The 23,028-nt window shown below is 44.1% G+C and overlaps 1 protein-coding gene across 1 annotated transcript in view; it reads left to right on the forward strand.

Moving 5' to 3' along the window:
* Positions 1-23,028, forward strand: part of LOC103170750 (natural killer cells antigen CD94-like) — a 91,815-nt gene continuing 68,787 nt past the window's right edge. Inside the window, exon 1 of the mRNA XM_039914568.1 lies at positions 1-42. The gene's annotated coding sequence lies outside the window, so the exon portion shown is untranslated. The remainder of the gene's footprint in view (positions 43-23,028) is intronic.

A 23,028-nucleotide genomic window follows, 5' to 3' on the forward strand; every position in this document is an offset into this window, starting at 1 on the left:
TGCTGGTGCTACTTGTGTCCATCCAGCTTCTGCAAGAAAAATGTAAGTGTTGGGTAAGAACCATTAATAATCCAGGGGCTGTTGATCATTTCATCATTGCTGAGGATCCATGAGGACAGTCAGCAAAACATTTGAGAGAAGAAGCCACCTTTCCTGTCCTTCAGGGGTCAATAATAAGGTGACCCCTTCCTCATTCCTTGGATCCTTTTCATCTTAATTCCACTGGTGACTCAGGGCAGAGGACATGTTTGACTCTCACACATTGTTTGAAGGGGTATCTTCCATCCACACCTCCTACCACTCATGGAATGGATGTCTGGATTAGGGAAGGGGTGTGATATGAAGGAGGTTAAATGGTGCATTGTTTGACAGGCTATGGAATGATGGAGAAGAGCTGAAATAAAGTCTGGAAATAGAGAAGGAAATGAATTGTTCCATATAGTGACTGAGTTTGGGTAGTAGACCAATAGGAGGAAATAGCAGCAGTCACGATTTGGGGAAGCAGCTTCAAACAAGTTTTGAGGCTATTGGGAATCCACCTGATGTTGAATCCAGCTGATGTTTTTCATGATTAGGGATGTGAGGAAAAAGGGGAAATGTGGCAAGAACAGAACAGAGGTCAAAATAAAAAGTGCAGGAAAAAGAGCAAAAATAAGGCATATGTTCTGCTTTCAATTTCCACTGTGCACTTGTACCTCTCTCTCTTTCTTTATCTCTTCATTTCCACTTCATTTCTCTTTCATGTTCTTTGGGACACTGTCTCTCTCTCTCTCTTTCTCTCTCCATTTTTTCTCCTTAATTGTTTGTGTGTGAGTTTATTCTATACAGAGATGATATGTACACCAAGAGACTTGGATGCAGGTGTTAAAACGTGCTTCTGCTTCTACGGGAAACGTTTCCAACTGAACCGACTTGGTGTGTTACCCACTGTACTAGGAACAGGCATTTCTTTTTCACAGAGGTGAGTTCTAGAGATGTGGTGTCTGCCTTACAAGCCCCTAACCTTGGCATTACCCTGAACAGCCTCCCTCCTCAAATCTAGAGAATCCATTTCATGCAGCCCACTGTATGAGGCACAGGGGGATGGCAGAACAACCAAGTGATGCATTCCAGGTCAACAAGGAAGTCACATTCTAATGGGGAAGACACACTTGAAATGAAAGCCAACAAAAATAAATGAATACAGCTGGTATGTATAATTGAAAATCAATTGGAAAACTTTGAAGTCCCTTGTCGTTATCCTGAGGCCCATCAGCCTGGAATTATAGATGGAAGGAACGCCTAAAGAAAAGCAACGTAGTGTTTCAGCTATACACACATTGAAGATGCAATTCTACAGAAACAGAACTGTGAATTCTGTTTCTTAGGCATCCCAGTGACCGGTGCAACAGTAGAGAAGAAATTATACAGAAATTATACAAGAAATTATATACCAGCTGTGTTTGCTCTGCTGAAGAAATGAGCAACATTTTCCAGCAAAAGCTTTATAAATGTCATGAGGCAAGGAAAAGACAGAGAAAGCAGAATCGAGAATCCAACCAATATGGCAGCACACAAAAGACAGTATTTGTATGGGGTCACTGTGGCAGGACTTTGGATTTTCTATTGACCTTTTCATCCACACAGGCAAAAATGAGTATAGTTTTCCTCAGTAAATTTTTCTTTGAGCACTAAGTATAAATATACGTATACACACAGATATATATGTGTATGTGTGTGAGTGTGCGTATGTATACAGATTTATGGGAATAGGTATACTTATATGTATAATTTTTTTCTCTTTTTTAAGATAGTTTTATGCCATACACCTTTTGAAATAAGGATAAAGGATATCTTTTGAGGACAACAAATGAGAAACAGAAAACGAAATGATCGATGGAAGCAAGAGACAAAAGAGAGTTGATGGGAAGTGGATAAGGGAAAATGAAAAAAATAATTATCTTGTCATTAGAAAGAACCGATTTTAGGAGTTTCCCTGAAATCCAGGGCCACCTTAGTTTCAGAATAATGCATACTAGTCTAGTTTATAATTTTTTATTGTTCTTCACAATACTGTAAAGTTCATTGGGATGACTAACTGTTTTACTGTCTTCCATCGCTGGTTATACACAGCAAGACCCTAATGGGTTAGAGTTGGAGAAAGGGTCAGTGTCAGGATTCTCAACCAGCACCTTAATTTCCTATAAACACTGGTTTGCTTCTAATCAATAATGTCAACACTGCAATCATCTAACTCTGCTGATCCTCACTTCTTAGTAACTCTGAGAAAAGGAGCTCCTCCAAGCACTTGGGAGCAGGCAGGTCGGCACAAGCACTGTGCAGCCCGGCAGCCATCCTGGAGGAGTTTGGAGATGGAAAAGGCTTTGTCTGTCAACACAGTACAGGGTGAAGTTGGGTCCAGAGCTCAGAGTCCAAGCCTTCTTTCTTCCCTGGAAGATACTTCCTGATCACAACTTTCAGACAGCTGGAATGATTTATAATGAGGTCCCAGTAGTGAATGGTCCGTGAGCCCACCTGTCTTGATAGGAACAGGTAACTCTTCCTCATCCCCATTTCCACATCAGTGAATGGGTCTGTTACCCAAGAGGAAACCTTGAGCCTCATCTGTGAATGACACAAGCTGCCTTTAGCATGGAGACATTTTGAGCGGCCTTGACCTACTTGTCTGCACTGGTGGGTGGGATCTCTCCCGTCTTGCTGTTGGAGAGAAGGGGAGGAGACAAAGTCAGATACAGAGTGGATCCCATTATTTAGGTGTGTGTGGAAATGAGTTTCAGTCAAACAGTCAGTGACAAGCATTGATGCCAGTTTGGTGCAGATCACTGTCCTAAGCACTTTGGAATGAACCCAGAAGCTAAACAGTCTTTGCCCTCATATAGAACCACTCAGAAAAAGAATATTCACAGATAACAGTTCACAAATTATTCACAAATCATTCTCCAGAAGCAGCATAGCCTAAAGCTTAGAGCATGGGCCTGGAAATCAGAGGACTGGGATCTAATCCTGGAACTGTCATTTGCTTCTGGGGGACTTTGGACAAATCATGTAACTTCTCTGTGCCTCAGTTTCTTCATCTGTGAAATGGGGACTCAATACCTGTTCTCCCTCCCCAAGACTGTGAGCAGGGACAGTGTCTGATCTGATTATCTAATATCTAGGCACAGAGTAAGTGCTAAACAAATACCAAAATTATCAGTATTAAATGTTCGGACATTCCAGGAGGACGGATAAGGTAGAATGGCAATAGTGAGAGAATGGAAGATGAAAATAGATGAGTAAATGGGTGTATAAATAGGTAAAGTGTGATGAAGATAAATGTATTCCTAAATTGTTCTTTGGTTGATGTGTCTTGGGTGTGTTGAATGAAGAATTCAAAAAAATGAGATACAGGGCCAACCCCAGCCCTCGCGTATTACAGGTTATTGTGTGTCTCTCAAAGCCGCTTTTCACCTAGCAAGTTTCTCCTTTGCTGTGGTTTTGTGTTTGCCTGCCAAAGGGTGACTAATTGATCTGACACCAAGTTCATCAGTCATGTGGCCCAACCTCCCAAGCACCAGCATCGAGGGAGCGTGTTTTGAGATTGATCCCCAGTACAGTTCTGTTTGCGTCAGAAACTAAGGGGGTCTCCTGGCCTAATGTGGCATTAAGTGATTAGTGGATTTATCTGTTCTTCTCTGTATCATAATGATAGTGATAATGACAATGATATAGTATTGATAATAATAATGATTGTGACGTTTCTTAAGCACTTGCTAAAATGAGGCCTGATTGCCATCTTTTCAGGCACTGCAGACAAGTCCTAAGTAAAAACTCTCTTCGCCGCCATCTTATATCATGAGTCCCAACTGAGATTTTTGTCCTGCCTGGCCTCCCTCAGGTTGCTAAATAGTCACCTCCCCCAGATTCTTGGTCCTCTGGGGCGGATCCGTAGATTCACATCCCTCACTTGGTGGCCCTAATTAACCGGGAGCTCCTAGTGGTTTAGGCACTTGCTGACAAGGTCATGGGTTCCAATCCCACCTGCCACTTATCTGCTATGTGACCTTGGGCAAGTCACTTAACTTCTCTGTGCCTCAGTTACCTCACTCGTAAAATGGGGATAGGAACTGTGTCCATTCCGATTTGCTTGTATCCACCCCCAGCGCTTAGTACAGTGGCTGGCAAATAGTAAGTACTTAACAAATACCACAATTATTATTATTATTGAGTTCCAAGTGAAACTAAACCACCGTTATATGCAGAGGAAAGTGCTCTGCTCAGTGGAAAGAGCCCAGGCTGGGGAGTCAGAGGTCTTGGGTTCGAATCCCAACTACCAATTATCAGCTGAGTGACTTTGGGCAAGTCACTTCACTTCTCGGTGCCTCAGCTACCTCATCTGTAAAATGGGGATTAAGACTATGAGCCCCACGTGGGTCAACCTGAATTCCTTGTAATCCCCCTAGTGCTTAGAAGAGTGCTTGGCATATAGTAGGTGCTTAAATACTATCATTATTATTATTATTATTCCATGCTTAGCCTAATCACAAGGGGTAAATGCGTACATGTACATTCGATCATGTGCACACAAACACACACACCTATTATCTACCCATCTGACTATTTCCCCAAGTTTGTACAGATGGGCCCTCATCAGAGGAGCTGAAGAAGTCCGGGTCCCCGCAGCATGTCTTCCTGGTTAAAGTCTTAGGTGTTTCCTGGCAGCCACAGTGTGTGTCTCAGTGCATTTCTTAGATAGTTTAGCCTCTGGCCAAGGAAACCATTTCTTTCCCCCTTTTATCAGTTGCTTCAGGGGGCGTTGAAGCAGGGTGTTGATTCACTCCTTCAAATGTCTGCTGTCTCAGGATTGTTGCCAGGTGAAGTCAGGGGGGATGACTACCCCTCCCCTGGCTCCTACCCCCAGGCTCATCCCACAGTCTTTCTCCTGCCCAACAGCAGGGCAAATTCAGTTCCTCCTCAAACTCCTCTGCAAGACAATTTGGTTTCCCCTCAAATTTCTTCAGCAATTCAAGTCCTCCTCAAACTTCTCGGCAAGACAATTCAGTTTCTCAAATTCATCCTTGGTCACTGTCACTGACAGGGTCAAAGAACAATCTCTTATGAAATGGCTTCTGCATTCCAAGATGAATAATGATAATAATGATGATGGGATTCGTTAAGTACTTATTATGTGCCAAGCACTGTTTTAAGAACTGGAATAGATACAAGGCTATCTATTGTTGCACATGGGACTCGCAGTTTTAATCTCCATTTTATAGAGGAGGTAACTGGGTCACAGAGAATTTAAGTCACTTGCCCAAAGTCACACAGCTGACACTCACCACACTTACTATGGGCTAAGCACTCTACTAAGCACAGGGATAGATCCAAGCTGATCAGACATCTTGGTCTCATTCGGAACTGCTTGGGTCGTTGTCTTGATTGTTTCCTGACCTTGACCACTGATTACCGGTTGAGTCAGATGTCACTGTCTGATTGTGATTGAATATCCCACCGAGCAGGAATTGCAGATTTTTTCATTGATTTCCTAGTGCTGAAGTGGATGACCAGCTGGTTGTGTCTGGTCAGCATCAACAATATTGCAGAAGCGAATAGTTTTGGGGATTGCTTTCTCTCCTTTCCTTGAATTGAATGAACATGGCAGCCCAGCCAGAAGGATCCATTAATGACATGGCTTCTGGTCAGTAATAAGACAGCATCACTCTCACACTGCTGCCCAGCCACCTGCACCTCTGCCTGCCCCCATCACCACCAGCCCCCTGCCTCAGGACTTTGGCAGGAAGACTCTAGGACCAAGAAGCTGCACAAAGCAATAGTTTTTAGTGATTGCAGTTTGCAGAGCACCATGGTCCCTCCCTCAACCCTGTCAGTCCTGTTCCTTCAGTGTGCAATGAGCAGAAGGCAGGCAGGAGGGCAGCTCGTTGCCAAGGAGGACAAGAATTGAAATTGCAGAACATATGTACGACTAACCAACACAGGGCTCTAACTAGGCTGTTCCAAAGGGTCATAAACCAGCAGCTGCCGCAGTCGACATCAGAAGCAGAGAACACCTCGCCATCAGCACTTTCAGAAGCAGATAGAATCTCACCATCAACAATGCCATCTCAACACTGAAGCCTGGCTATATATTTTACATTTTTAATAGACAGGGGTATGTGTAGACAAAAGATACATCTGTGAACCCAGATTCTTGAAGTCTCTCATTGGTACCCGGAGAAGATAAAACCTTTGACTAGCGTAACCAAAGAGACTCACTGCGGATGGAGCCAAAGGCATTTTGCTGAATTCCAGTTTGCAGGCTCATAAAGATGTTTACTTTATGGCTCGCCTTAAAGAAGAATCAGAAGGTTGATTCTCGAGGAATGAGGTGGAAAGGACCAGACCAAGGAACTGTAGAGCTACCGGGGCCCTTCATTCAGCTGGACCACCATCGATCCATCAGAGGTCCCTCATAGTGACTGGCTATAATGACTTAGTTCATTAAGGATTTCAGTACAGAAACAATTAGGTACATCAACTTCCTAGAAGACTCAAATCTAATTCAGGAGACCACAGGCACACTCAACTTCAAGTGCTTCCTCATCTTTCATCCTACTCACTAATAGACACTCTCTTTGAGAAATGTTTGATGAAATCATTAATTATCATTTAACCTTTGACCACTGGCTTCTGTTAGCCACCTTTTCTTCAAAAATTCCAGGTGGAACTCGAAAGAAAGACATAAAACTTTATCTTCCACTCCTGGGTCCCATGAATGGAAAATAAATGTCTCATAGATAATATATCACTAAAAATAAAACTGTTAATTCAACAGTTCTTCAAATTTTAGCTAGCTAATGGAGCTGGAACTGTTTTTGCATTTTTCCTGGATCTGATTTACTGCAACGATAATCTCTATTAAGATAATTTGTTCACTGAAGTCTCTACTTATTTGATCCCCAAAATACGTTTGCAATGATATTTTCCAATGGTCAATGCAGATAGACTCTGGTTATGTTGTGGTAGGGGTCCATCTCCGAGGGGAGGATGTCTTTTTAGGATAATATTGAAATATTCCTGCCACCTCTCCAGGTCTTCCTTCCACCTTGCCTGTCATAAGTCTGGAGCCATCATCACTCTTCAGAGTTGCTAAGACTGTTTACCAGGCCATATAATTTTTTTTTACTTTACTTTAGGACTTGCAGAAATCTTGATGGAGGTCCTCATTGTGTTAGAAGCAGCATGGCCTAGTGGGTAGAGCACAGGTCTAGGAGACAGAGGTTCATGGGTCCTAATCTCAGTTCTGCCACTTGTCTGCTGTGTGATCTTGGGCATATCACTTCACTTCTCTGTGCCTCAATTACCTCAACTGGAAAATGGGGGTTGAGACTGTCAGCCCCATGAGGGACAGGGCCTGTCTCCAACTCCATTTGCTTGTATCAACCCCAGCAGTTACTATAGTGCTTGGCACATAGTAAACACTTAACAAATATCATTATTATTATTATCTCTTCCACTTGGGTGTCCACAAATTTGCTGTTCTAAGTTATCAAATTTACCGTAATTTAGCTTCCTTCTGTTTGAATCATGAGTGGCTTCAAACTTTCATTGATGCATTCATTGCATTCCTGCAAATAGGCTTCTTATGTCAGAGGAAATCCCCTTGACCCAATCTCGGTGACAGCCTGATCGATCCCATTATACTGACTGCCAAACAGCACCCTGGATCACAGATAAATGTCCATCTGTTATTTTTATGGTGGGTTGGAGTAAGAGTCCTTTCATCAGAAAGGCCTAGTGCAAATTCATGTTTTTAGAGACTGCACTGTTGTTATGGAAAATACATTTTAGGTTCAAAGATGACATAACTGAAGTAGAGATTTTATCAGTGTATGTGAGAGTGTGATCAAACCAGTGAGGAGCAAACAAAACCCTCCACATTGGTTGTCTGAAAAAGCAGCAAAAGCAGCTCCTTGCTGACCTGTCGAATTTACTGCCAGTAGTGACCAACACTTAGAATGACATTTTCAGCATTTCACAGCAGCCAGAAGAGAAAAACATAGAGAAGCACTGGTACAGCCCATACATATCCTGGAAGTTAGTTTTATGCTTCCCCACAGATATTGGTCCTCATGCACCTGGGCTCTCAGGAAGGAGGAGTGAAGTTTTTAAGGAAATCTTCATTTTCATATTAAATAAGGGCAGAGAGAGAATGCTTCTTTGCCTTGGTGGTCCCCTGTGGGTGTGGCAAATTGCAAACCCAGCAGCAGAGACAAGAGAGCTTCCTGAGCAGTCTCAGCTGGACTGTCATGCAGTGAGCAGCTTCTCTACTCGCGGTTCCCAGGACAGTGGTGCTGAGCAGCGAATAGTCCCTGGGCTCATTGGTCTGACTCTCTCTCCCCTGGGGGAACTGGTGCCATGGACGATTGAGACCTTCTACTGCTCGTTGTATTCCTGGGTTCCCATTGCCTCTGGTCTCCTCCAGCCAGAAGTCTGAGTCCCTGGACCAATTACCCCCAGAACATCTCCTCCAAACAGGTATTTGTATGATTTCTTTACCCTCTCCAGTCTGACCAAGAGCAATAACCACCCTGAGACACCATTTGTCTCAGGGTGCACATTCCTTGGGCATTTTTCAAATAACATCTTATTATTCTCTCAGAAAAAGTTCATACAAATGCAGAAATAGTAATTGCACTTTATGCAATTCTTCATTTCTAATGTTCTCAGGTGCTCCAGGCAGTAGGTTCTGCAGAATCCTCTGTTTTTCTGTCTTTAATTCATAGTCTGTTCACTCATTACCCAGTCATTGATTACCTAATATCGTGGCAAGACAATTTTTATTTTTCTCCTATTTTCTTGGATTCGTCAGACCTTGGCCGGAACTCCTGGATCCAGGACTGAACTCTCTCTATATTGAATCAGGAGAGAGGGATAAGGAAAGACAAAGTGTTAGAGAAGTTTGGAAAGGGATCTCAGTTCAGAAGAACTGGAACTATTCAGAATGTTGAAGGATAAGTAATAAGATCTTTAGGTTTGTAATACTTTCTCATCTGCAGAGAATGACCAGCTAGCTATTCTCCACATCCAATGGGGCAGAACTGGAAGTACATGGGTTTGGTGCAAAATGAGAGATTTCACTTGAACTGGAACAGAAATGAACTGGCAGGCAGATGATAAAATATGAAAATGTGAAAAGAGCAACTGAGAGAGTGGTATTTCATGTTTTTCTCTAGAATAAAATATTGGTCTGACCTAGTGATGACATTTATATTGTTCTTATTCTCTTGTGATGACTTTCTCTTCTGTTTGTGATAGTTCAAAAGTGTTCCCTGCCTACGTGCTTGTGGATGGAGCATATGGTAGTAATTTCCAGCTCTGGGATTGCAATGTTGATGATGATGGTATTTCTAAAGTGCTAACTATGTGCCAGCACTTTTCTAAGTGCTGGGGTAGATACAAAGTTATCAGGTTGACCCCCGTGGAACTCACAGTCTTAATCACCATTTTACAGATGAGGTAACTGAGGAACAGAGAAGTTTAGTGACTTGCCCAAAGTCACACAGCTGACAAGTGGTGGAGCCGGGATTCAAATCCATGACCTCTGACCTCTAAGGCCAGCTCTTTCCACTAAGCCATGCACTTTCACTAAGCCTCAATCCTGAAATCCTCTCTGGAATCAGAAAAAAGCCTGAACATCAAGTTGATGAGGGTCATGATAAGATGGCTAGTTGTTAAAAAGTCCATAGGTTGATTTTAGAGATGAGGCAGGGGAATGAGGGAAAATAGGAACAGGAAATAGAAAATAATAGGAATTTACACCTACCAGAAGACCAAGCTACATGTTTGCAGGGGCTTTGGAGATGAAGTCTCCTAGCTGTTTCCCTCCTGTTCCTGCTTCTGAACACTTGTTCTGGCTTCCTCCTTCCCACCTGCCTGAAGAAGAACTACTTTAGTGCTCTGCTAAGCTGAGAAGTGTTGCATTTTCCAAATACATGACTTTGGTAAAATGGTAGGAATAGAAGTGGTTAGGTTGGGGTTCCTGTAATTGAGATTTTTGTATGATTTTCCCCCGACTATTTTTTTATGTTTTTTTTTTAAGTTCTTACTATGTGCCAGACACTGTACTTCAGCTTTGGTGTTGATCAAAGCTAATCATGTTGTAGACAGTCCCTGACTCACATGGGACCATGGTAATAGTTCCTGTTTTGCTGAAGGGGTAACTGAGACACAGAGAAGTTTAGTGACTTGACTGAGGTCGCATAGCAGACAAGTATTGGAGCTGGGATTAGAACCCAAGTCCTTCTACATCCCAGGCCTGTATTCTTTCTAGGTCATGCTGCTTCTCAGATCTTTTTCTCATGAGTCTGTGGATATTGATTTTCCTCTGGAACGTTTTTCCAGGGAGACATCTTTTTGAAGGTCAATTGTATTTGGTTAAGAATCCGTACAATTTCTTCTCTTTGGAATCTCTTAAAACTTCCTTTTCTTCCATGCTGCTTATTTCCCCGACTGTAATTTATTTGAAAGTCTGTCTCCCCCTGTACTCTGTCAGCTCCTTATGAGCAGGGAAAACATCGAACAACTCTGCTGTATTATACTCTCCCAAGAGCTTAGTACAGTACTCTGTACACAGTAAATGCTCAACAAATTCCATTGATTCATTGATTAGTTATTATTCATGGCTGGTAGACTGGTTTGGTACATACAGTGGGGATGGAGATCCTAAGACAATTTCAAAATACTGTGACCTGTGACTGTCCTGTGACCTTATTCACTGTGATATACCTAAATGCTAGAGTAGGATTCTTACAGGCCCACTAGGAATGAGTAAGACTATATCAGATCCTGAAAGCTTGCTCCTGGTTCTCTCCCCTGCAACATCTCTCTCTATGTGAAGGCATCTGCTCTCTCTTTCTCATTCATCTCCTCTCTGCAGAGATGAGTGAACAACAAGTCTTCTACACAGAGTTGAAAATAAACAACTTCTCTCAGCCCCATCCCAAAAGACAAGGGGATAAGAAGAGCAAAGATTCAGGAAAGGAGAAAGAATTGAACTACGCTGAGTTGAGACTGCCTAGGTCTTCTCAGCAGGAGAGCAAACAAGAGAGACTCGATGACCGAGGTATGGCTTGCTATGTGCAGCTGACTCAACGGGGTTAGACATTTTCCTGGCGGAGGCTGAAATGGGTTTTGTGGAGACAAGTTTCTAGGGCTCAGTTGGCTGATTCTCACAATGCTCCACTTCTCCCTTAACATTCCTCGGTCTTGGGCATTCCTGTGGAGAACCTTGTCCCTGGGAACATGACATCCTCTCATTAACTCCCAGGCAGGGTGCTTCCAGACTTCAGAGTCAGTGACTCTTTGCGATTCTATAAGCTACACTCTGGTTGACAATGGTTTTGTCCTTTTGTCTCAGATGGCCCTGTTATTATTGATGCCACCAGAGTCCCTGAGCCCACCTCTCCCCTGGGAATCAGGAGAATTCTGCTCATGTTGGAACACCCCAGAGAGCTTTCTCGTTGCCCATACAAGGGACTCATGCTGCGTCCTGGCCTGGGGAGTGAACACTTGCCGGTGATTTTGCCAATGGTGAGGCTCAAATGCTGCCCAGCTCTTCTCTGATCCCTTGTCAGTGAGATATTTGTCAGTGCCATTGAGAGAGTCCGGAAAATGTCTGAGGAAAGAAAAGACTGTCAGTGAAGTGGATGACTGAGGAGACCAGTGGGAATTCCAAAAACGAAGTCCAGGAATCCAGGCTAGATTCACGTATCTCTGTGGAACCTGCCTCAGGATGAGTTTCCTCAGTCTGATCATCCAGGACTCTTCCGGTTCCTCAGTCGAGTGGTTGGGGAAATTTCCTTGCAGTTCGTGAAAAAGCCATCTATTCATAACAAGACTGACCTCTGAGCTGTCTCTCAGCTTGAGGGAGACAACTGAAGTTTTCTTTGGAATCACCTTCTTGACCTTCATTACCTTGGGGCTCATTTTTATTCTCTTGTTCCCCCCACTTGGAGCATGTGGAGGATCTGGAAATGACAGCAAGACTTTCTCCTCCCCAGGTCAGGGCTCTTCTTCACCGAGAGATTCACAGGTGACACTCAGGACTGGAGAGAACTGTACTCAATAGCAGGGAGGGGCTAGGACCCCAATGGCTTTTTCAATCCGCTCACCTCTTCTGCCCACATGCACAGTCCTCTGAACTCTCTCTCCCATTCACTTCCCTCTGCAGAAACGAGTGAGCAGCAGGTAACCTACTCAGAGCTGAACAAGCAAAGTCTTAATCTGCCATGGCAGGAACAAAAATCAAAGGGTGTGACGAGCAGAAGATCAACAAATGAGCAGTCAGTGACCTACTCTGAGTTGAAACAGCATAATCAACCGCAGTGGTGCAGCCCAACTGAGAATGCCCAGAGGAAAGGTACCACAGGCCACCTGCTCCAGGCTCAGTAACGTTACATTATTCCAACAGATTTAGATATTTCACTTTCCTTAGTCAGGGGGACTCAGCGAGTTGAATTTGTGTTTTTGAGGAATTCTCTTGGAGAAATTCTCTAAGCCCAATTTCCCCCCTATAATTTACAATTTTGCTCATTTTCAGATATTTTCAGTGAAGCAGCACTGACTCAGTGGTGGTTCCCAAAGTGGATTTTTATCAGTTTTTCTCTTTCATGAAGTGTCTCTGGAATTTCCCCATGGACTTGCTTGGATTTGTCATTGTTATTTTTATTGTTGTTGTTGTTTGATACCTTTATTGTGTCATATCAGACCAGGAGCACCCCGAAGCCACTCCAGTGGTTGAACGGGCTGGAGTCCCATCTTCTCTCAAATTAGTAAGGGGCCTCCCTCACCTGGAGGAAACCATAGCTTGTATGAGGCCTGTGAGGATGTGACTGCTTTGATGAAGTAGAGACCAGCCAGTGGAGGTGCCCATTTTTTGGTCCACCCCTCTCCCCACTCAAGGGCAGCTTTGGCACCAGCAAGGTCAGGGAGAGGAGCATCTGGGGAGCTCAGCACCCCTGAGCAGACAGTAGAGGGAAAGTATATGGGGGAGGTCACAGATTATCAGATACCGACGAGAGGCAAATGATACCACTGAGTCACTGTTCCAATTATGTGGTGTGTTTCATTTGGATAGGGTACTCACAACCCAAGCTGTGCAGGGAGACCTGTCCATGACTACACTGCGAAGATGTCTCTCGGAGTGTTCCCCAAATATGTAGTACAAAGGAAACAAGCCTATACATCGTGCCATGATACTGGTATAAGAGAAGTGCATAGCAACATAATCTACACACAACTCAAGGCCAACAACCACTAGGGGCCTCTTGCTTCAGTGGCTACTCCACACCTTGCAGCAGATACGTAGTAATAGTAATATTAATGATTATAGTATTTAAGTGCTTACTATGTTCCAAGCACTGTTCTAATCAATGGGGTAGGAACAAGGTAATCAGGTTGTCCCACATGGGGCTCACAGTCTTAATCCCCATTTTACAGATGAGGTAATTGAGGCACAGAGAAGTTAAGTGACTTCCCCAAAGTCACACAGCTGATAGGTGGTGGAGCCGGGATTAGAACCCACGACCTCTGTCTTCCTTACCACTGGGAGGCCCTCTTGTTAACTGGTGCGGGAGTCAAACACTAGCCCCTAGTCTCCTCACCACTCTTCTTCTACCAACCACGTAACAGAAGGTAACTGATGATTCACCCTCCTACTACCAGCAGACTCACAGAGAGCATCTGCCATTTTTTCCAGCCCCTTATCACCTTCTTCCCCCTCCCCAAAGCGAGGAAATGGTGTTGGCTCAAGTTGTGGATTCCAAGCGACAACCTTAAAACATGAAAAGATTGACAGGTTTTCCAACTGAGGAACACACGGTGCGTTTTCTACAGTAATTCAGCAAAGAAATCAAGGAACCTCAAATACAATATAGCCGGCACTCAACACACTTTATTATACTTTGGCAGCTACGTGCAAAATTCTCCTACAATCCCATAAGCACCCTCTCTTTCCTCAGGGTCTACCTTCAATCTTACAAGATCATTGTGCAGCTCCTTTCACTCCCAGATGCTTTAAAGCCTTACAGAATTTATCCCCTCAAGGGCAGTGATCGTGTTTACCAACTCTGTCCTATTCTCCCGTGTGCTTCCTTCAGTGTGCTCTGCACATTGCGCAGCATTTCTTCAGTTTTCTTTACCTTCAAATATTTGCATTACTTCCCAACAATTTACACTCCTACTACTGTGGAACGAAGACAACGTTTGGGAGCATACTTAAGATTGAAAAACAAAGGCTCATTTTCAAAGAGTAGCAGCAGCGAGTTGTTGGCAAAGTCTGCTTCTCCACCCACCATGTAACCTCCTCCAGATCATAAAATCCTTGAGTTCATGTCTAATTACTCTTCGGTACTCTCTCGAGTATATTGTGCAGTGCTTTGCACGAAGAGCTCAGTAAATATTGTTTCCTCCTCTCCAGTTGTCACAAACATATGCTCCAGAAGGAGACACAGGTCAGGTTAAAAGTTCAGTAGAGTGAGCAGAATGATGGTCTGTGTTCTTTGGATTGTGATCATTTGACTGTGATGTGTGAACCTCTCCAGCCTGCTCTCTACCTCTCCCTTTTTGACTCTTTCTCTCCATCTTTTCTATCTTTCTTTCCCTCTGACTATATTTCTCTCTTCATATAGCACCTTTCTTTAACTATCCCTCTATCTCTTTATTGGCCTATATGTGTCTCTGTGCAAGTCAAAATAAGGAATTGAGGTTGTCAGTTAAAGAAAAAGAAAGAAAATGTAAAACGAAGGAAGTCCAACAACTAGGCCTAAAGAAGTAGAAGATGAGTGTGCCACTAACAGAGATGCCGTAAAAGGTGAATGGAGAAACGATTTTGCACAGTGGTGTCAGGGTTTAGGAAATTAACATTTTGGGGCATTTGGGGGGTTTGAGCACTGAGCTGTTTTTTTCTGTTATAAAGATTATCACTGGTTACTTTCATTCATTCAATAGTATTTATTGAGTGCTTACTATGTGAAGAGCACTGTACTAAGCGCTTGGGATGAACAAGTCGGCAACAGATAGAGACAGTCCCTGCCATTTGACGGGCTTACGGTCTAATCGGGGGAGACGGACAGACAAGAACAATGGTAATAAATAGAGTCAAGGGGAAGAACATCTCGTAAAAACAATGGCAACTAAATAGAATCAAGGTGACGTACAATTCATTAACAAAATAAATAGGGTAATGGAAATATATACAGTTGAGCGGACGAGTACGGTGCTGAGGGGATGGAAAGGGAGAGGGGGAGGAGCAGAGGGAAAAGGGGAAAAAGAGGGTTTAGCTCCGGAGAGGTGAAAGGGGGGGGTGGCAGAGGGAGTAGAGGGAGAAGAGGAGCTCAGTCTGGGAAGGCCTCTTGGAGGAGGTGAGTTTTAAGTAGGGTTTTGAAGAGGGGAAGAGAATCAGTTTGGCGGAGGTGAGGAGGGAGGGCGTTCCAGGACCGCGGGAGGACGTGGCCCAGGGGTCGACGACGGGATAGGCGAGACCGAGGGACGGTGAGGAGGTGGGCGGCAGAGGAGCGGAGCGTGCGGGGTGGGCGGTAGAAAGAGAGAAGGGAGGAGAGGTAGGAAGGGGCAAGGTGATGGAGAGCCTCGAAGCCTAGAGTGAGGAGTTTTTGTTTGGAGCAGAGGTCGATAGGCAACCACTGGAGGTGTTTAAGAAGGGGAGTGACATGCTCAGATTGTTTCTGCAGGAAGATGAGCCGGGCAGCGGGGTGAAGAATAGACTGGAGCGGGGCGAGAGAGGAGGAAGGGAGATCAGAGAGAAGGCTGACACAGTAGACTAGCCAGGATATAATGAGAGCCCATAGCAGTAAGGTAGCCGTTTGGGTGGAGAGGAAAGGGCGGATCTTGGCGATATTGTAAAGGTGAAACCGGCAGGTCTTGGTAACGGATAGGATGTGTGGGGTGAACGAGAGAGACGAGTCAAGGATGACACCGAGATTGCGGGCCTGAGAGACGGGAAGGATGGTCGTGCCATCCACGGTGATAGAGAAGTCTGGGAGAGGACCGGGTTTGGGAGGGAAGATGAGGAGCTCAGTCTTGCTCATGTTGAGTTTTAGGTGGCGGGCCGACATCCAGGTGGAGACGTCCTGGAGGCAGGAGGAGATGCGAGCCTGAAGGGAGGGGGAGAGGACGGGGCGGAGATGTAGATCTGCGTGTCATCTGCGTAGAGATGGTAGTCAAAGCCGTGAGAGCGAATGAGTTCACCGAGGGAGTGAGTGTAAATGGAGAACAGAAGAGGGCCAAGAACTGACCCTTGAGGAACTCCAACAGTTAAAGGATGGGAGGGGGAGGAGGCGCCAGCGAAGGAGACCGAGAATGACCGGCCAGAGAGGTAAGAGGAGAACCAGGAGAGGACGGAGTCCGTGAAGCCACCCCAGTTCTCATAAACATATGCTCCAGAAGGAGTCATAGGTCAGGTTAGAAAGTTTGTTAGAGTGAGCAAAATGAAGGTCTGTGTTCTTTGGATTTTAATGTGTTGCCTATGCTCTTTAAACCTCTCCAGCCCACTCTCCACGTCTCCCTCTTTGACTTTTTCTATCGGTTATATTTCTCTCTGTCATTGGCTATATTTCTCTCTTCACCTGGTACCTTTTCTATCTCTCTTCCTCTTTCTTGGCCTATACGTGTCTTTGTATGAGTCAAAATAAAGAATTGAGGTTGTCAGTTCTAAAGAAAAAAAAAGATAGAAGATAAGTGAGTTGTTAATAGAAATTGCGTAAAAGGTGAAGGGAGAAATTATTTCTCTAAGACTTGTCACGTTTTAGTGGGTAAATTCAGATTTCAGGGCATTTTGGGTGTTTGTGGATAGAGATATTTTTTTCTGTTGAAAAGATTATCATTATTGACATTATTATCACTACTAGTAGGTTCACATAGTACAGTCTGGAAGTTCACTGCAGTGACTCTGGGAATCTTCTGCCTTGCATTACTGGCCACAGTGAGTTTCTTGGCTGCCCAAGGTAAATAACTTTAAAACCAGTCCTAAAATAGTGAACAAACTTAGCCTTTTAAATGATTGGCATCTAAAGAGTGATCTAAGTAGTGCAGTCCTGTTAGTCTTTCTTATCTGATTTCTATAGTGATCCAGGGACAAGGAGTTTCTACAAATGTCTTTCCAAACCCATCTCTGAACAACATCAAAGAGACAGGTAGGTGCGAGCACTGAGTGGTCCAAATAACCGCCCCAGAGCAGCTCAGACAGAGACCAAAACTGCTTCTTCTGAGGCTGCAGTGCCCCCTATGTGGAACCAAAATTTTTGTGTGCATGAGAGAAAGAGGTGGTAGAAACTTTGACAACCAAAGCTCGGGAAACATCTGATTCTGTGCATAATTCTAACTCATTCTTGTTATCTAGGATGTGACTGGGGCCCTTGTCCAGAGGACTGGATTCAGTTAAGAAAAGGCTGTTACCTCTTCTCCAAAGATAATCTTGCACGGCGGCAAGAAGACTTGTGCAGCTCTGAATTCCAGTTTGCTGTGGATAGACAGTGAGGAAGAGGAGGTAATTCTGAGGTTTCACATGAAAAGGGGAGGGGTTGTATAGAGATGGCCCACAGACAGTCTCCCTGTGCTCTGGAGCTCTAGTCTTGGCTCTGCTTGGGAGCTGTTGTGTCACCGTTGGTTGGTCGTTTAGTCTCCCTGATCTTCATCTTTTCCATCTGTCATTTGGAGGGAAGAACCCCTGCAATTTCTCTGCACTCTGAGGCCCTGTGAGATAATGTGCTTTGGATTCTCCAGGTGAAGGGCAATGTGACTCGAGCAAAGAACTTAATCCAACCCTCTTTGAAATCTGTAGGGTGACCATTATTGAGTACCCACCCAATATTAGACTGTCTAATCCCCAAATCACACACAGCTGGGCTGCATCCTGGCTGCATAAGATAGCCACCATTGCAGTATAAAACTAGAGTTAGAGCCCTGGTTGAAAGTCATTCAATCAATCAATCAGTGGTATTTATTGAGCACTTAGTTTGTGCATATTACTGTAGTCCGTGTTTGGGAGAATAAGAGTGAGAGTGAGTAGCTTGAATAAGAGTTAGAGAAGCAGCGTGGCTTAGTGGAAAAAGCCTGGGCTTGGGAGTCAGAGGATGTGGGTTCTAATCCCAGCTCCGCCACTTGTCTGCTGTGTGACCTCGGGCAAGTCACTTTACTACTCTGTGCCTCAGTTACCTCATCTGTAAAATGGGGATTAAGACTGTGTGCCCCATGGGGGATAACCTGATTACCCTGTATCTACCCCATCACTTGGCACATAGTAAGAGCTTAACAAATACCATAATTATTATTATAAACACGATTGCTGACTTTGAAGTGTTTACTTTCTAGAAGGGATTGATTGAGTATCAGGGAGACTGAAGGATGATGTATCAGGATCCAGGCTGTTTATAGGATCCCTGAGACAAGATACTCTCACATCTCCACTTCCTTCATGGGAACTGAGCCTGGGCTTGCTATGATGGGACTTGGTAAGGGCTGGTCTTCAAAGAAGGAAAGACTCAATTTTCAAGCCAGTCCCCACAGCCGAGTCTCAGGTTAATAATAAAGTGTTCCTGACACCTTTTTCTGCCTAGGGAACTGGGTTGAGAGGGGATGAGAGAAATAAGTAAAGAGAGACAACGATTGTGCCCTGGACTGAAATAGTCCTGGAACAGGATGGAATGTGGTTAGCAGGTTGAGTTTTCTACCAGACGAGAAAGCTGGGAAACATGGATACTGTCATGGGATTGGTAACTCCATACCTCTCTGACACAGCATTGTGCCTGTTTGGTCTGCTTGTGATTCTCAATAGGATTTCATAGCATTGTTTTCCATCTTTGCATGGATTGGGCTGACTCGTAATGGACCTGGTAGTTCCTGGAAGTGGGAGAGTGGCACAGCTTTCTCCAGTCATAGGTAAGCCTCAGGCTCTGAAACACTCTTCTGTCTCCAAAGGGTTTGTCCCTGAGCTCCCCTTCAGTGTATGGAGGTCCCTGGTGCCCGGGCCCTGGGTTGGGGTGATGGTGGATACGGACAGTCCAGTCCAGTCAGGCTCCAGCAACAGAAGGAACCTTGTCCCTGGATTCATCCAGCTCCATGACCCCAATCTCTACTCTGGTTTCCTCCTTGGAATGAGAGCAGGAAAGCAGCATCTCTACCTCTCACCTAGGCTGTGACTTAAGGATCAGGGCAGACAGGAATTTCTCAGGGCAAGTCTAAAAGGCAGGAAAGGATGTTAGCAGCATGTTCCCTTTCTGTCTCAGCCCATATACTCTGCAACCCCGGAGCTGTAATCTCTGTCTCCCTGATACCTGAGATTCTCAATGAAAGCTGCCTTCCAGTGTTTGGATAAGTGCATGAGTTGACATCATTAGCTGAAGTAAATTGAATTTGGCAGTCAGTACTCAGGACAATGCAACCCCAAGGTTTTCCTCTCTGTTGTATGAAAGAAGGGTCATATGTTCTGTTTTTAAAGACTTTGAGATTCTCACATCTATGAAGCTAGAAAATAAATCCATCTGTGTTACCCCTACTACAGACAATCAATCGATCATATCTGTTGAGCACTTACTGTGTGCAGAGCACTGTACTAAGTGCTTGGAAGAGTACAGTGTAACAGAATTGGTAGACAGGTTCCCTGTCTGCAACAAATCAAATGGGGGATACAGATATTTCTATGAATAAATAAATTATGGATATGGACATTAGTGCTGTGGGGATGAGCAGGTGGTTTATAAAAGGGCCGAATCCAAGTGAAATAGTGACACAAAAGGGAGTGGAGGAGAGAAAGTGAGGGCTTAGTCAAGAAGGTCTCTTGGAGGAGATGTGTCTTCAATAAGGCTTTGAAGGTGGGGACAGCGATCATCTGTCAGATGTGAAGAGGGAGAACATTCCAGGCCAAAGGCAGGATGTGGGAGAGAGGTCAGTGGCAAAATAGAAAAGATCAAGATACAGTGAGTAGGTTGGCATTATGGGAGTGAACAGTGCTGTCTCAGTTGTAGTGGGAAATCAGGAAGGCAAGGTAGGAAGGGGAAAGGTAAGTGCTTTCAATTCCATGCTAAGAAGTTTCTGTTTGATGCTGAGGCATATGGGCAACCACTGGGGGGTTCTTGAGGAGTGGAGAAACGTGGACTAAATAGTTTTGTAGAAAAATGATCCGAGCAGAAGAGTGAAGTATGGATTGGAGCTGGGAGAGACCAGAGGTAGCAAGGAAGCAGATACGATAATCAAGGCAGAAGATCAATGCTTGGATTAATGTAGCATATATCACTAATCAAAAATCATTTCTATTGTCTTTCACAGGCTCACTTTCATCAAGATACAAACAGGGGGTAACTGCATCTATCAAAGTGGAAAATATCTCTTTGAAAGTAACTGTGAGTGTCTCAAGGTTGTTCATTTGCAAACAGAGGATTCACTAGTCTCTATGAAAAACCCCAACTTTGGAATTTCATCTCAATCCCATCCCAGGTACCTCCTCACAAGGAATCCTGGATGCTCGCCTGGTCAACTGCACTGATTTCTTGTTCATCAGAATGGTGCCCTTGTTTTTGCAAAGCAAAGTGTTCCTAGGTAGAATTGGAATTGTAGACTCGAGAGGAGTATCTTCCCCAATGTTTCAGAGCCTCGTGCGATATTTCCACTCTAACTCACTGATTCCCATGTGAAATCATTCAGTTACTGCTTCTTTAAAGAGATAGTGATATCTCTGCTACATAAAACAACACTACTCGTCTTCCACACTTGGATGTCACGCAGCAGCATGCAATATCTTGTGGTCCACCATAAATAATTATTACAGAAGAAAATGAATTTGTTAATGACTATAATTCTTGGATTATTCAACACATCCAACTCCCTTCAGGCTCATGGCTTCATGAATCCTGAAAAATGTTCTGGAAAAAAAAAGAATGTGGGCTATTGTAAAGTACCAACTTTTTACAGCTTCCAAATGGTATTCAACTGAATTAGAAAGTCAGAAACAGATGACAGTGAAAGGTGATATTTTCACACACTTTGAATGGACCTCATTCATTTAACAGGAGTTAATGATTGTCTCCTATGCCCATAGTCCCTCAAAGAGTTCTATAAGAGCAAAAGACATTGTTCCTGCCCTTTGAACAATCTATTGAAGGATGCAGGCACAAACTGTATGATTCTAGTAGGACAAGATGAAAAACATGAATATGTGGTATTTCCGGCAGCAAATGGAAAAATAAACTAGTGGATCTACCAACTCTGTTGTCTTGAATTTTAAGTGCTAAATCCATGCTCTACATATGATAAGCACTCAATACCAAATAGCCCTTTATTGTTATTATCGTTACTATCATTATTATTGTTGTTAGATTAGAATTTTTCATATAGAGGGGTTTCTGAGGTCACCTGAGCAGATGAGCTCCTTGAGAGAGAGCTTCAGCAAGTTGAACAAGGGATCCAGAGTACATCTTTGTGAGCCTTTGACAGTGCCTGAAAGATGGTAGGAATGACAACAGACAGGACTGGAAAGCTGGGAAGGAGAGATCAGTGAAGTAGGAAGAGAACTACTTTAGTAAAGTCATTGGCAAAACTGAGACCTGGTATATTTTAAGGAAGCTGGAGTGTTCCATAGCATCAAAGGTGACTGATTCAGAGTTAAAGGAGGTTTAGAACAGAAGAAGCGCCATTAGCAGAGTGTGGATTGCAGCTAGGAAAGACTGGAGGCCATGGTGGGGAGGGGTGGGGGGATGGGCGAGAATTCATTAGCCACTGAGAGATTGAAATTTTGATGCAGTGAGGAAAATAGGACACGGACCATAGATGTCAACTTTTCATTTCGAGGATGGGAGTAAAAAGGAGATAGAGGACATATGTATCAAACTTTCCCTGCACCACAAAATAGGGATCATCTCTACCAAATCCATTGCTTCTTAATCTCCCAAGGGGTCTGCACACATAGGTGCTCAATAAACACAATTGATAGATGGATTGATGCCCAGATGGATGTCCAGTTGGATTGCCCCACATCTCCAGACTGGACTGTCGAGGCCAGGGGACTGTCATGTACAACTCTCTGTCTGGGCATTTGGAGTGGCAGGGGTGAATGGAGGGTGAAGGATGGTCTCCGAAAGGGGTAAGTCAGTTCCTCCACCATTCCCTGACCCATTCCATGGCTCACCTCGATTCTTCAGCTTTCTGTCTCAATCCTCATACCCAAACAGTTCAGCTGTGTTTGAGATTGGTGAGAAAAAATAGGATCTGCAGCTCAGCAAGTTGGAGCAATAGATCGAAGGCTTTGACCAGTCTCATGTCTATGACAGCTTTGAATGCAGAGGACACTGAACCGTGGCTGATGAGTTATACGCTACAGAACTTGCTCAACCTCGGTCACAGTGGTGCTCGGTCCAGGTGTTCAATGTGAGGTTCAGTTAGAAAATATTAGGCTGAAGAGGAATTTGTGTCAGAGCGGATCAGTTAGTCACTAGCATTTATGAGTATCCATCGTGAGCCCTGTGATGCAGTAGACACTGTGGGGAGATGGGAAGAAATAGAAGAAATGCCCTCTGCCCTCACAGAATGTACCATAATGTGAAGGAATCGGGACTGTTACGATCAGAGAAGCAAGTGATTAAACATACAAACGTGAAGAGTTTCAAAAGAGCCCCAGAGAGAAATACAGAAACATGCTAACTAGTTTGGCTCAAATTCTAAGGAATTAGTATAGAAATGGAATTGGTTGGAGCTGGGTGGAATTAATCTGGAAGGCTGTGTGGAAAAGGTGTGATTTCTGAGTAATTTTTGAAGGACAAGTAAGATGCAGTTTGGAGAGGGAACCTATCTACCAACACTGTGAGCCCCGTGTGGGACAGGGGCTGTCCCCAACCCTAAACGTTGGTATCTACCCCAGCGCTTAGAACATTTCCTAGCACAAAGTAAGAGTTTAACAAATATCACTGTTATTATTTTTATTATTTCAGTGGGGGACTATATAACCTTCCAAGCACTTGGAGAAGCAGTGTGGCTTAGTGGATAGAG

Source organism: Ornithorhynchus anatinus, chromosome 17, assembly GCF_004115215.2.
Source record: "Ornithorhynchus anatinus isolate Pmale09 chromosome 17, mOrnAna1.pri.v4, whole genome shotgun sequence".
In the NCBI taxonomy this organism is placed as follows: Eukaryota; Metazoa; Chordata; class Mammalia; order Monotremata; family Ornithorhynchidae; genus Ornithorhynchus; species Ornithorhynchus anatinus.